At 36.4% G+C, this 13,729-nt stretch overlaps 1 pseudogene; it reads right to left on the bottom strand.

Moving 5' to 3' along the window:
* Positions 1–220: 220 nt before the first annotated feature.
* LOC113403594 (L-dopachrome tautomerase yellow-f2-like) lies at positions 221–12,450 on the bottom strand (annotated as a pseudogene).
* Between the last annotated feature and the right edge of the window lie 1,279 nt (positions 12,451–13,729).

Raw genomic sequence — 13,729 nt, 5'->3', positions numbered from 1 at the left:
ATTCGAAAAGAAGTTAGAAGAAGAAGTTATTTAAAAAGGAAAATTTTTGTGTTTTTACCAGCCAGGAAATTAATTGGCTTTTCTCTACTATATGAATGTATCATACATATAAACGTTCCTCTTGAATCGCTCTGTTTATTGACGAAAACCGCATTAAAACGCGTTGCGTAGTTTAAAAGATCCAAGCGTAAAGATGTCGGGAAGCGACTTGGTTCTATACTTACTTATGTATGTAGAAATTGTAATCTTTTACATTTAAAGTCGAGTACACGAAATTATGCATCTGATCACTAGTAGCCAGACATCATCGCCAATTACTTTTAAATCTGTAATTAAAATTTATGTATATAAAATCGAAATACCGCTCACTGATTAATCACGAAATCTCTGAAACTATAACACGTACAAACTTGAAAGTTGGCTGGTAGGTTCCCTATAGGGTGTAGATATCCGCTAAGATTGTATCCCTAAGGGGGTACAATGGAAGTTTGTGTTGTGTTATGTTGTATCGTGTGCAGTGATTAACAGTTTGTTAATTAAAGAGTTAAAGACTCACACACAAATCGCACGCACACACATATATGATATCAATCATCATAATATTAGAAAAATTTAATTCATACATTTTGATATTTAATTATTAAAAGTCTAAGTCTATTGAAACATACCAGATATATAAGCTAATTTCTCATGATCCTGAACAGCCACGCCGATGTTCTCGGGCGCCATCTTGTTGTCGACCCGCCAGCACAAAATGGCGTCTTGAGCTACATTAGCGTAGAGCAATGTCTTAGTTCCCGGGTGGTAGTCGTGTGAGCCGCTCTGTGTATTACAACCTTTAGTGCCTGCGACCTGAAATAATAATAAACTATTAATATAATTAGCTCATACTCATTTTTAGACAGAGTGTCGCACCGGGACGACCTCCGTGGTCGAGTAGTGTGTACACCGGTTTTCATGGGTACGCCACTTCGAGGTCCGAGTCGATGTAGAAAAAGTTCATTAGTTTTCTATGTTGTCTCGGGTCTGGGTGTTTGTACCGTCGTTACTTCTGATTTTCCATAACACAAGTGCCTCAGCTACTTACATTTGGGATCATAGTAATGTATGTGATGTTGTCCAATATTTAAAAAAAATAATAAATCAAACGACTGAATTATCTTTGTGTGCGTGACAGCTACGTTTGAAACGCCAATCGTCATACAAGTTTACTAGTGTGCGTGTAGTTGGTTACCGACTGTTAGCCAGTATTTTTTTCGACGTGTTCTCGTCATTGATGGCCAGACATATAAATAATCGAAGGGTGTATTATTGTTAAACAAGGAATTACTTGGTAAGCTTTGTACAATTCCGTCAAGTACATTTGATAACTTCTTATGGAATGTTAAACCGCTTCGTTGCGTAACGCGTTACGGAACACAACAATACTTATACAGCACTCAATAATTTTGGTGGTAGGGCTTTGTGCAAGCCCTTCTGTTTAGGTACCACCCAGTCATCAGATATTCTACCACCAAATAACAGTACTTAGTATTGTTGTGTTCCGGTTTGAAGGGTGACTGAGCCAGTGTAACTACGGGCACAAGGGACATAACATCTTAGTTCCCAAAGTTGGTGGCGCATTGGTGATGTAAGGAATGGTTAATATTTCTTACAGCGCCATTGTCTATGGGCGGTGAACACTAAGCATAAGGTTGCCCATTTGCTCGTTCGCCTACCTATGTCATATAGAAAATAAAAAATACTAAGCCAACGTTGTTTAAATATTGACGATTCGAAAACGCTTCAAAATTGATATGATTCGATTTAAGAGGACAGTCCTTGCGGAACGCCTAAATAGCGCTTACTATTTTCGAAATATCTTAAAACTGGAGCATTGATTATGGATGAAAAAAGACATTCAGTATCTTAATAGATAGATCTCAAGTTTCACCGCGTGATATTTATAAAATTTGTATTAATAACTCAGTAAATTCATCGTCAACATCACTCCAAACACTGAAATCGACCTTTTCTATTAGCGTTTTTTAAGCTATTTAGCTGCTAGTTTATACATGTATTTTTGGTTAAATGGGGACACAAAAGTGTAAATAATAAGTTCACCGTGTTAAATTTCTATTATATCACATAATATTATAGTAATTTTTATTTAAATATTGCTTACTTTTTGGCATTCGTCGTCCATACATTTTAGTATGGAGAAAATAATTTGACGGTTTTGACTTATTATTCGACATCGCTGTCAATAAATTTTCAGTCCCTCCCCAGAGCCCAAGGTGAGAGCACGTCAATTTTTATTTCGAGCCGACTCTTATAATTTCGCAAAACGTCTACGCACACATAGACAAGTTAGCATAAGGGTGGGGCGCGAGTGTCGTGGGACACAATTGTTAATTTTTATGTTGCGGAGCTGAGTCTTCCTGTCAGGGACGATAAATGAGGACTCCACTGAAGTTTGGAATCCAATGCTATTCCCAAAAAAAAAACCGTAGTATTGGCTACATCAAGACGGCCACCATTTAAAGATATATTATAATTTTGCTTTCTAAAATTTGGTAGGGTAAAAACTACACATTTCGTTTTTTGAGTATTCAAAACTAAATTATTTACTGTAAACCAATCGTGTATCTGTGATAATGCACCGTTCACATCGTCATAGTCAGTTTTTTCCTGTCTACCTTAAAAATCAGTGAAGTATCGTCAGCAAACAACATTATATCACAAATACCTTTAACATAGAAAGGAAGATCATTTATATATACTAGAAATAGAAAGGGACCCAAAATTGATCCTTGTGGAACACTCATTTATAACGTAGATCCAGAAAACTTAATGCCATTATTGAAAACTTGCTGGACTCTTTGACTTAAATATGAAGCAATGAGATCAAGAGCTTTACCTTTAATACCGTAGTATTTAAGCTTATAAAGAAGCGTCTCGTGTTCTACACAATCAAATGCTTTAGACAAATCACAGAATACTCCAATAGCATTCTGTGATTTTTGTCAAGCATCGTAAATATGTTTAAGAAGTGCTATTCTCGCATCAGTTGTCGAGCGACCTCTTGTAAAACCGAATTGCTCACTATGAAAAATAGTATTTGTACCGAAATGGACGAGAAGTTGATTTAAAATATTTAATTCGAATATTTTACTTAAAAATAGAGTATTAAAAAAAATTATATTTAACTCCGTTATTTATATTTATAAAATTTAAGAAGTGATTATTTAATGTGTCTTTACTTTAATTTAATTCGGTATATCTACTAACCTTAAAATATCAAGAAAATAATTATTATTATTTAGTTAGACGAAAGCAGTTGAAAAAATAAAAATCATAATGAATATTTGGCATCTTAATGCACTCTGACCGCACCCTATGCTAACAAATAATTTATAATTGCGTTTGCGAGTGACAACCTTATAGCTAATACATTACTCGTAATTAAATGTATTTTTATAAATTCTACGTTATGAACGCGCAATGAAAATTTAATTTATTCGTTGCACCGAAAACAAGCAACTAATTATCTCCGGGGATGCGTACGATACACTGCACAATGCAACTGTATTATTGAAAAGTACCTATGTGTGTGTTCTAAAATTAATTCCCATGCTTACAAACTACGCTCTTAAGTACTGCTGTTTGGCTGTAGATTATGTACTGGGGTTAGTGTTCATATGTAGGGACGGTTTATGAATTAGATTAAATAGTCTTCACCTCGCGCCATTTTATATATTATAAGGAGTGACATCCCTACCATAACCAGTCCACCTGTTACAAAGTATAAAACGCGCGCGATTCTAAGACTCGGATTACTTTTTATCTCGCGCTCGTGTTAGACTGTCGTCTCGCTGTCGGCACGTGAGCTAATTTAGTGTGTCACATTGGGTTTATTGTCATTAATTAATGTAAATAAGATTATTGCTAAATTTTCCATTTGAATAAATAATTAATAAATTAGGAGTGATTTGTAAGGTAGATTGTTTTTTTTTTTTTAATAAATTACCACTTCTGATTCTTATAATATCTTATTTTCCCGCGCTTTCGTGACGTGTCACTGGAGATGACATATGAATAAATACACAGATAATACAAATATTCATACAAAATATAAATCTAATATGTTCTACCATTAAAATTGTTAAAGATAAAGAAACGAACCTTAACATGTTTATCAATAGATTTTCCACTCTGAAGAAACTTCGTGTTGACTGTGAATTCCAAGGTAGATACTAAGGGATGGTAGAACGCAGTTCGATGACCTTCAGCGTCAGGTTCCGACAACGCGATGCTGAACAGTCCGTCTCGCCAGCTAATCACGTAACCTTGAGAATTATATCGTATAACAAAGTCTTATGTTATTCAAATTAAAAGTGTCGGTAGGAAGTTGATCTCGTTATGAATTTTGTTTACTTGTTGACTTCCAGGCAGGATGTATTATATACCTACATATGTAATATATTTTTTTATGGCATTGTTTGGCGGACGAGCATATGGGCCACCTGATGGTAAGTGGTCACCATCGCCCATAGACAAAGGCGCTGTAAGAAATATTAACCATTCCTTACATCACCTATGCGCCACCAACCTTGTGCCTGTGATTACACTGGCTCACTCACCCTTCTAACCGGAACACAACAATACAGTGTACTGTTATTTGGCGATAGAATATCTGATGAGTGGGTGGTACCTACCCAGACGGGCTTGCACAAAGCCCTACCACCAAGTAATTGTATTTAACTAAAATAACTTTGTATTTCTAAAAAGAGTAACTACTGAGTATCGGTTCTTCTCGGTAGAATCTGCATTCCGAACCGGCGGTAGCTTCACTTAATATTGTTTGTTAAATGATGAATAAATTAAAAGTATTTGTAAAAGCCTACTTGAATAAAGTACATTTTAATTTTGATTAAATAACAGACACAATGAAATAAATTATTCCTTATTATTATTATTTCTGCTGATTATGGGCGCTCTAACGGCGGACATACAGGAGGAGGCACCCTGGTGCATGATTTTTGCCGAGGACATTGTACTGGTTGGTGAAGATGGACCTGAGATCCAGAGCAGATTGGAAGATTGGCAACAGAAACTGGAGAATTGTTGGCTTGAAAACCAGTAGAACGAAGACTACTTTGGTCGTCCCCTGCCTCTATATCCATCCACATCCATTCTCTAAACCTTTCTCACAACATGGTCCTCATTCCTCCGCATAGCATGCCCGTACCAAGACAGCCGGTTTCCAGATAGCTTCTCGGTTACCGGTGCCACTTTCAAACTCCCTCTTATGAACTCATTCCTTACCCTATCCATTCGCGTAACACCACACATTCGTCTCAGCATTCTCATCTCCGCCACATTCAATTGTCTTTCCAATCCTTATAGCCATAGTAAGAGTTATACGTACCCCCTATTGTGAAATTCAAAGACATTTCATTATGGGCGAAGCTTGGATGTCTCAATCTCCAACTGTTTTTAGACTTCAACGAAAATACAATCATTCCTTCGGTTGCCAAGTCGTTGATGTAAGCGAAGGCGTCTTCACACTTATCACTCGTAACATCGACTGTGATTGAAGTTAATCCTGAAAAAAATTGGAAGTCAGTTTTGTGTGAAGCGTCTTTATTATTAGTTTTAAGTAGAAGTTTAGTTAAGAAGTTACATTTTCCTGTAGACTATGTTGTATGTTAATTTCAAATAATTAGGCTCAACAGTTTAACAGTAAAATGGGGGGGGGGGGCTAAAGACATATTTATAAATAGATATACTTGTATTTCTCACGAGTCCTCCTTTGATTTCTGATTTAATTTCCAAAATTAATAATCGGAAAGATAAAACCGGATATGTTATATACAAGCTGCCCCCCCCCCCCACCTATTCTATCACTCTCATAACCTGAAGGAACGGCTTAGACTATAACTATGTTTGGCCTTTTTAGAGGGTTACCGCAGAATACGTCAACATCTCAAATAATAACAATAATATGTTAAAAAAAAGCGTGCAATCGCCTTCCACAGTCTCGGGACAATCTGTACAAGTCTATACGATCATCAAACTGATGATATCAGATCGAATTCAGACAAAACAGATCGTGACAGATGAATACACGATAGTATTCCTATAAGGTTTTCGTAATAAATAAATAAATATTGGACAACATCAAATACATTACTCTGATCACAATGTAAGCTGAAGCACTAGTGTTATGGAAGATCAGAAGTAACGACGGTACAAACACCCAGACCCGAGACGACATAGAAAACTAATGAAGTTTTTCTACATGGACTCGGACCTCGAAGTGGTGTACCCATGTAAACCGGTGTGCACTCTACTCGACCACGGAGGTCGTCAAATGTAAGAGAAATGATTACCTCCGGGCGTCCTTTCGTTCACGAGATCCGTGTCCTTTAGCTCGTATCTTAAGATTTGTCTGTCTGTCTTTAAGTCGTATATGACGATGGCGGGTTTTTGCACTTGACTTCGATTACCTAAAAGAATCAAAATAGTTACACGTTCAGACATTTTGGGAATAATGGTTTAACCCTTATCCAATTAAGTACCTTAAATACATTACATTAACAGCCTGTAAATTTCCCACTGCTGGGTTTAGGCCTCTTCTCTCTTTGAGGAGAAAGTTTGGTCGCGCTGCTCCAATGCGGGTTGGTCGAATAAACATGTGGCAGAAATTAGACACATGCAGGTTTCCTCACGGTGTTTTCCTTCACTGCCGACCACGAGATGAATTATAAATATAAATTAAGCACATGAAAATTAAGCGGTGCTTGCCAGGGTTTGAACCCGCAATCATCGGTTAAGATGCAGGCGTTCTAACCACTGGGCCATCTCGGCTCAGGTTTCATGTGTCATAATTAAAAATAAATAAAAAAAAAATTTGTTAAGAAGGCAAAAGTCAAAACTTGTATTGTAGCAATTGGCCTCCTCAGAGTTCGATTTAAAGGTCTGGAGGCCCTAGGCACAAGACGGAGTGGAGACCCTAGAGACTCTAATAATAATATTATAAATTAATTTGAATATTCTAACTTCAATCAGCAAGCTATAATTCATTTACTTTTATCGGTAACGTTTAAAACAGTAATTAGTAACTTTATATCAATTGGATCATATCTAAATATTTGTTGATTCGTCGAAATCTCTGTTGTGGGGGTCCCAGCGCAGTTGCCCTCCCCTAAATCCGGCACTGGGCCTCCTCTACACAGACTCAGAGCTAATGTACGAGGCCTAATTTAGAGTTCTAAAAGCCTTCCCATGATATCCTTACCTGGTATTTCCAAAAGTCCAGTATCAACCATCCAAAGTCGATGACATGCATCAATTCTTGGCCTATACACAGACACCAAGTTCGTACTGTTCGGAAAAGGCCTCAGAGCTGGTGACTTCGTGGACATCTCCACATAATTGAGGGTCGAGGGGATTCCTGTAAAAGATGTAAGTTCTTTTAGAAGATAATCATCTGGGACCTGCATTTTTATTCGAAAATATTTTAATAAGACTATCCATATCGTTCAATAAACAAAAACAAGTTTCCGAGCGCAGCACTCGACGGGCTAGCCACCTCATACCAAAACATCGCACGCCATACGGCAAAACAACAATAACAATCAACGGAGCGCCGCTTTATAACAGTATACCCTCACACGTAAAAAATGTTGACTCATTTCATGCATTTAAAAAGACAATTATCCGGTTATTAATTATTGAACAAATATATTTTTTTTCATCACGAACATTGGGACAAAATTGAGCACAATTGTATTTGTTTTTTTTTTTTTTTTTGGTTATATTTATTATACATAGAATGCCAACGACGACTAATTGCATGTTACTAATTTATGTTATCACATAAGTGACTGTATGTCTTTGTTTATAATAAAGTTCTTTAAACCTATTTAACGAATCGTTATTGGGAAGATGTTTCTTAATGCATGTTTCTTTCCAGGCCATAGATGTAGAGAATGCTTGATTCCGCATGTTCCTTAGATAGTATTAAAAATTGACATGTAATCTATTTTACACCTACGATGACGTCACCTCAACCATACTTGGACATCTTCATTACACAGTATAAAACAAAGTCACTTACCGCTGTCTGTCCCTGTGTATGCTTAGATCTTTAAAATTACACAACGGATTTTGATGCGGTTTTTTTTAATATATATATTGATTCAAGAAGGTTTATATGTATAATACATGCACAATATAGTAGAGAAACACTAATTATTTTAGAGGTCGTAAATAAATACATTTTTGCGCTTACATTGCAAACGCTGGCTGAACCCTACGTGATAAATCAAAATAATGTACTACAGTATTGTACACCTTAAAACGGTCTACAAAAAAGTTCGCGATTGTTAAATGTCTATCTCTTAGGGATAACGCACAATAACCGTTATTTATCCTTGACTTTTTACGAGAAATAATAGCTTATTCGAAGCGATTTTAAGCAAAAAAGTATTAATCCTTATCCAATTAAGTACCTTAAATACATTGTGCATTTAGTAAACATATCAATATGGCCCTTTACAGCGTATAATTTAAATGAATATATTCGTAGATGCAGATTTAAAACGCAGAAACTTAGCATTGTATTGTTTAATGTCTGAAAAACTGTGAACATTATACATAAAGACATTCTGTAGTTATATTTGGTATCAGCATTGCACCCGCGCGGAGCCGGGGCGGACGCTAGTATAACGCAATACCAACTATCGACATGGGTTTCGACACTTTTAGCACTTTCAAAAAGAAATGTTATGCCTTTTATGCAAATTATTAGTCAAAGTAAATTTGTTTCTATAATTTGTTTATGAACTTATTTTCATTTTGTTTAGTTTACATTTTGTTTAGTTTAGATTTATTAAATAGTTTTCGATAAATTATTTTATTTCATTGTTTTGTAATTATTAGTTTTAGTTTTTTATTTTTCTTTTATTTTTATTTCTTAAGTTTTGTTTTAGAGATCAATACTTTATAAGTGCATGTTGTGTTCTCCTATAATTGGAGGTACATTTAATATTTTATTGTCTAAACTTGTATTTTTTGTATTACATATGCACCTGTGTTGGAGTTCCATATTAAATAAATAAATAAAATAAATAAATAAATAAGTTATTATAAATAACTGGCATCCTTCCGACGCCTCTTGTGTTAAATAAACATTATATTTACTTCGTAAACGCATCATGTAATCGCTAAACAGTATTATGTGAATATTTAGCACTTAAGAATATCATACTTTAATACAACTCTGTTAAACTTAACTACTTATATCTACTGTCTGTTTGTAATAATAAAATAACCGCGTTTTAATAAATGCATATGTATGTATACACGGTGCATATACCTAAATAACATTTTTTACAATTTTTGTCTGTCTGTCTGTCTGTTTGTTCCGGCTAATCTCTGGAACGGCTGGACCGATTTTGACGAGACTTTCGCTGGCAGATAGCCGATGTAATAAGGAGTAACTTAGGCTACTTTTATTTTAGAATTATATGTAAAACAATAATAAAGTCACGCTTTTTATTAAATTCAAAACATCAACAGTAACTTCAAATCGTAGATAAATTTATTGTTTTGAATGTCATGCAAAGACATCCGCAGCATTTATCTCATGGAACATAACATATCTCTACAGAGTATTAAAATGTCGCTTCCCGCTCTGTACGCTTGGATCTTTTAAACTACGCAACAATTTTAGAATTACATGTAAAATAATAATAGAGACACGCTCTTTTATTAAATTCAAACGCGCACGAAGTCGCGGGCACAGTTCGTTGTTTAATAAATGAGGTTGTATATATGTGAAACATAATTATCTCTAGCATATATATGTTTATTTACCATACCGCCTTCTCGGCACAGTGACGATAACTTTTTTCCCGTAAACTTCAAAGCCTACGGGCACATTGTTGTACTGAATGAAGAACTTCTCGGAATCCAGAGCGTCTTGTTGAAAATGCAAACCGTTCGGCGTTTTCTCGAAATTCGAGTCTTCGTTATCTGAAAAGAATTAATTATAAATGTCTTTGTTAAACACGAAGAACTGTTGAATCAAATCGAATCAATTTTATTCAAGTAAACTTCACAACGAAGCGTTTTTGAATCGTCGATATTAAAATACTACCACCGTTTCGGATGCAGCCTCCAGCGAGGAGACACGGCAAGAGACTCGCATAGTTGCACTTTTCAAATAAACAGATTTACAATGCTGATTTTTTACAATAATCAGTGTCCCGTGACGGAACCCGAGCCTAAATCCAGGCGTTTTTTTTTTCTAAAAAGTACTCTTTTAATGAATAATAAGATTTATTTATTAATTTAGTCTTAATAAACTTTTTAAATTTCGTAAATGTTAAATTGGTTACATTTCCCGGTGTCTTTTTATATATGCGTATAGCATTGCCCAAAAACGTTCTCTGTACCGTATGCAAACGGAAAGTAGGGGTTACAAGTTTATTCTTATTTCTAAAGTAAAGCGGGTCGCGCTGTTTGAAACGACGCTTTGCTGTATATTGTGTGAAGAGCCGAGATGGCCCAGTGGTTAGAACGCGTGCATCTTAACCGATGATTTCGGGTTCAAACCCAGGCAGGCACCACTGAATTTTCATGTGCTTAATTTGTGTTTATAATTCATCTCGTGCTCGGCGGTGAAGGAAAACATCGCGAGGAAACCTGCATGTGTCTAATTTCAACGAAATTCTGCCACATGTGTATTCCACCAACCCGCATTGGAGCAGCGTGGTGGAATATGCTCCATACCTTCTCCTCAACGGGAGAGGAGGCCTTAGCCCAGCAGTGGGAAATTTACAGGCTGATTATGTTATGTTATGTGTGAACAACAGACAGAACGTAAATTCACAACGTTTGAGACTAATTAAACAATAACGTCAAAAATATACTGATATTACAAATACGAAAGCCGTTTAACAAAATTATTAATGCCGGCTGAAGTCAAAGGGGACTGTGCGGGGAACGGGCGCGAGGGTACGTACAGGGGAACAACATCTCCGATAGTGTACAGGATGTTTTAAATTAATGAAAACGAATTAAAGTCCTACCTAAGTTCATTAATGTATTTTGATTGTTTTTTGTGTTCAGTCTTAAAACGTCATATGATTTGGGGTATTTAATTCGTTGTAAGTAGTATTAATAAGTATAAACTACTTATATAAAGAGGACAGATGTTAGGTTAGTGTCTTTGTCCGCACCCCTGATAACTTGAGTGCACAATTTTCTGATTGGTCGATAAAACCAGACGTGAGAGATAAAAGGGGAAGAAAACAAAGTTTTAGCAGTCGCCACAATATCGAAATACAATATAAATAAATATTGGACAACTTCACATTACATCTCTGATCCCGATGTAAGTAGCTGAAGCACTTGTGTTATGGAAGATCAGAAGTAACGACGGTACAAACACCCGGACCCGAGACGACATAGAAAACTAATGAACTTTTTCTACATCGACTCGGACCTCGAAGTGGCGTACGATGTAAACCGGTGTACACTCTACTCGACCACGGAGGTCGTCTAAAATATAACAATATTGATTACCTCTTATACATATAAGTAAGGATATAATTTTGACTTTAAGTACTATTTGTTTCGGTTTCACTTCCGTTTTAGCGGTCAATAGTTACGTAAAAAGACAAGGTCAGTGGTTTGTCCTTGAAAGAGAAAGATTTTTTTTATATAGGAAATACGGAAAGCACTTCCAAGCGTACAATAATTGATTAAAATCATACTTAATTTGTGGTAGGACTTTGTGCGAGACCGTCTGGGTGGGTACCGACCACTCGTCAAATACGGAAATAATTATTATTGTGTTGCGGTTTTAAGGGTGAGTGAAACTTCATTGTAACTTCAGGAACAAGGGACATTTACATTACATTAGCAGCCTGTAAATTTCCCACTGCTGGGCTAAGGGCTCTCGCTGCTCCAATACGGGTTGGTGGAATACACATGTGGCAAGATTTCGTTGAAATTAGTCATATGCAGGTTTCCCCACGATGTTTTCCTTCGCCGAGCACGAGATGAATTATAAACACAAATTAAGCACGTGAAAATTCAGTGGTGCCTGTCTGGGTTTGAACCGGAAATCATCGCTTAAGATGCACAAGGGACATAACATCTTAATCTTCAGTTGGCTCATTTGCCGTACGCCTATACCATTAAAAAAGTATACTTACATAGGACGCCATTGAAATCATAGCTCATTTGTTTCCAAGCGAAAACTTCACCGATATTCTGATTAGTTAAACTTCTACATTCGTAATTAAATATAATTAACAAACATATAATTGTTTTGTTTATCATTGCGAGTTACTGACGCGATGTTTTTATAACAACTGACCGGTTTTAAAATTATCATAAGGCCAATGTTACACAGCTGCTGATTTTGACCTCGGCGACGTTTTTGATTGCTTAAGATACGGTTAAGCGACGCGACGAAGCTGAGAACTGCGTAGTGTTGCCAGTAAGTACTTAATTTTTTCCCTGGGTGAGTCATGTTGAAATGTAATTATTAATTTAAATGAAATCTCATTTGAATAGAATAAATTTTCAAGTTTAGATGACTGTATATAGTTTGAATATGAAATAAATATCTCTACGTCTCGGGACGCCTGACAGAAGTGATAACTTAAACTGATCTAAGTTGAACTATTTAATATTGTAATTGTTTAACTCGAGAAAAGTTTAGGTTATTACTTAAATCTTATATATATTAATATGATAATGTAAGGAAAGATTATTTATTAATAAAATCTTTTATTGATTATAAAATATATTTCATTCTTAGTTACAATTCTTTAATATATGCATTAGAATTTTGTGTGTGTACCTTATTAGTATCATTATTGCCTGCCTACCGCTGTGTGCTTAAGACAAAGGGAAGCCGGGCAGACTGGCGCCGTAACGCGTTACGTAACGCAGCGGTTTACCCTCCCATAATGAGTTATCACTTCAAAAATGTCTTATGCGATAGGTGGGATGGGAGCTGGTACTGAGGAGCACCCGCCCAGAGTTGAGAGCAGTACTCCATGTGAGGCCGAATTTGCGCCTTGTATAGTCTTAGGCGCTGGGCCGACGTGAAATACTGTCTTGCCTTGCTGAGCACACCGAGCTTTTTGATGCCAATTTGGCTTTTCCTTCCAATTGACCGCGGAACTGAACGAGGCTCGAAATATCAACGCCAAGTATTCCGATACTAGCTGTGCCGGCTAACGGAATGTTCTCGAATCGTGGAGATACGACGAATGTACGAAATTAAACACGAATTTTTTTTTTTTTTATGTTAGAGGTGTCAAACGAGCAAGAGGCTCACCTGATGGAAAGTGACTACCACCGCCCATGGACATCTGCAACACCGGGGGGCTTGCAGGTGCGTTGCCGGCCTTTCAGGAAAGAGTACGCTCTTTTCTTGAAGGTTCCTAAGTCGTATCGGTTCGGAGAAACCGCCGGCGAAAGCTGGTTCCACAGAGTGGTTGTACGAAATGTATATAACTTTGTTATTCTTTGTGGTATTATCGGTATGAGAACATGAACAATCAACACGCAATCGCTAGTATAGTCAATTCCAATCGAAGAAGGAAAAAAGATAAACAAACCTTAGATTAACGTATTTCATGCGATTCGCTAATAACTCAAAACAGTTTTTGGTAATCACTCAGCAGTTGCTCGAATGTCCAAATTGCTCAATGAATTC

The sequence above is a fragment of the Vanessa tameamea genome, chromosome 31, assembly GCF_037043105.1.
Source record: "Vanessa tameamea isolate UH-Manoa-2023 chromosome 31, ilVanTame1 primary haplotype, whole genome shotgun sequence".
Taxonomy (NCBI): domain Eukaryota; kingdom Metazoa; phylum Arthropoda; class Insecta; order Lepidoptera; family Nymphalidae; genus Vanessa; species Vanessa tameamea.
The sequence above is the reverse complement of the archived record's forward strand: the minus strand, read 5'-3'. Positions and strand labels throughout refer to the sequence as shown.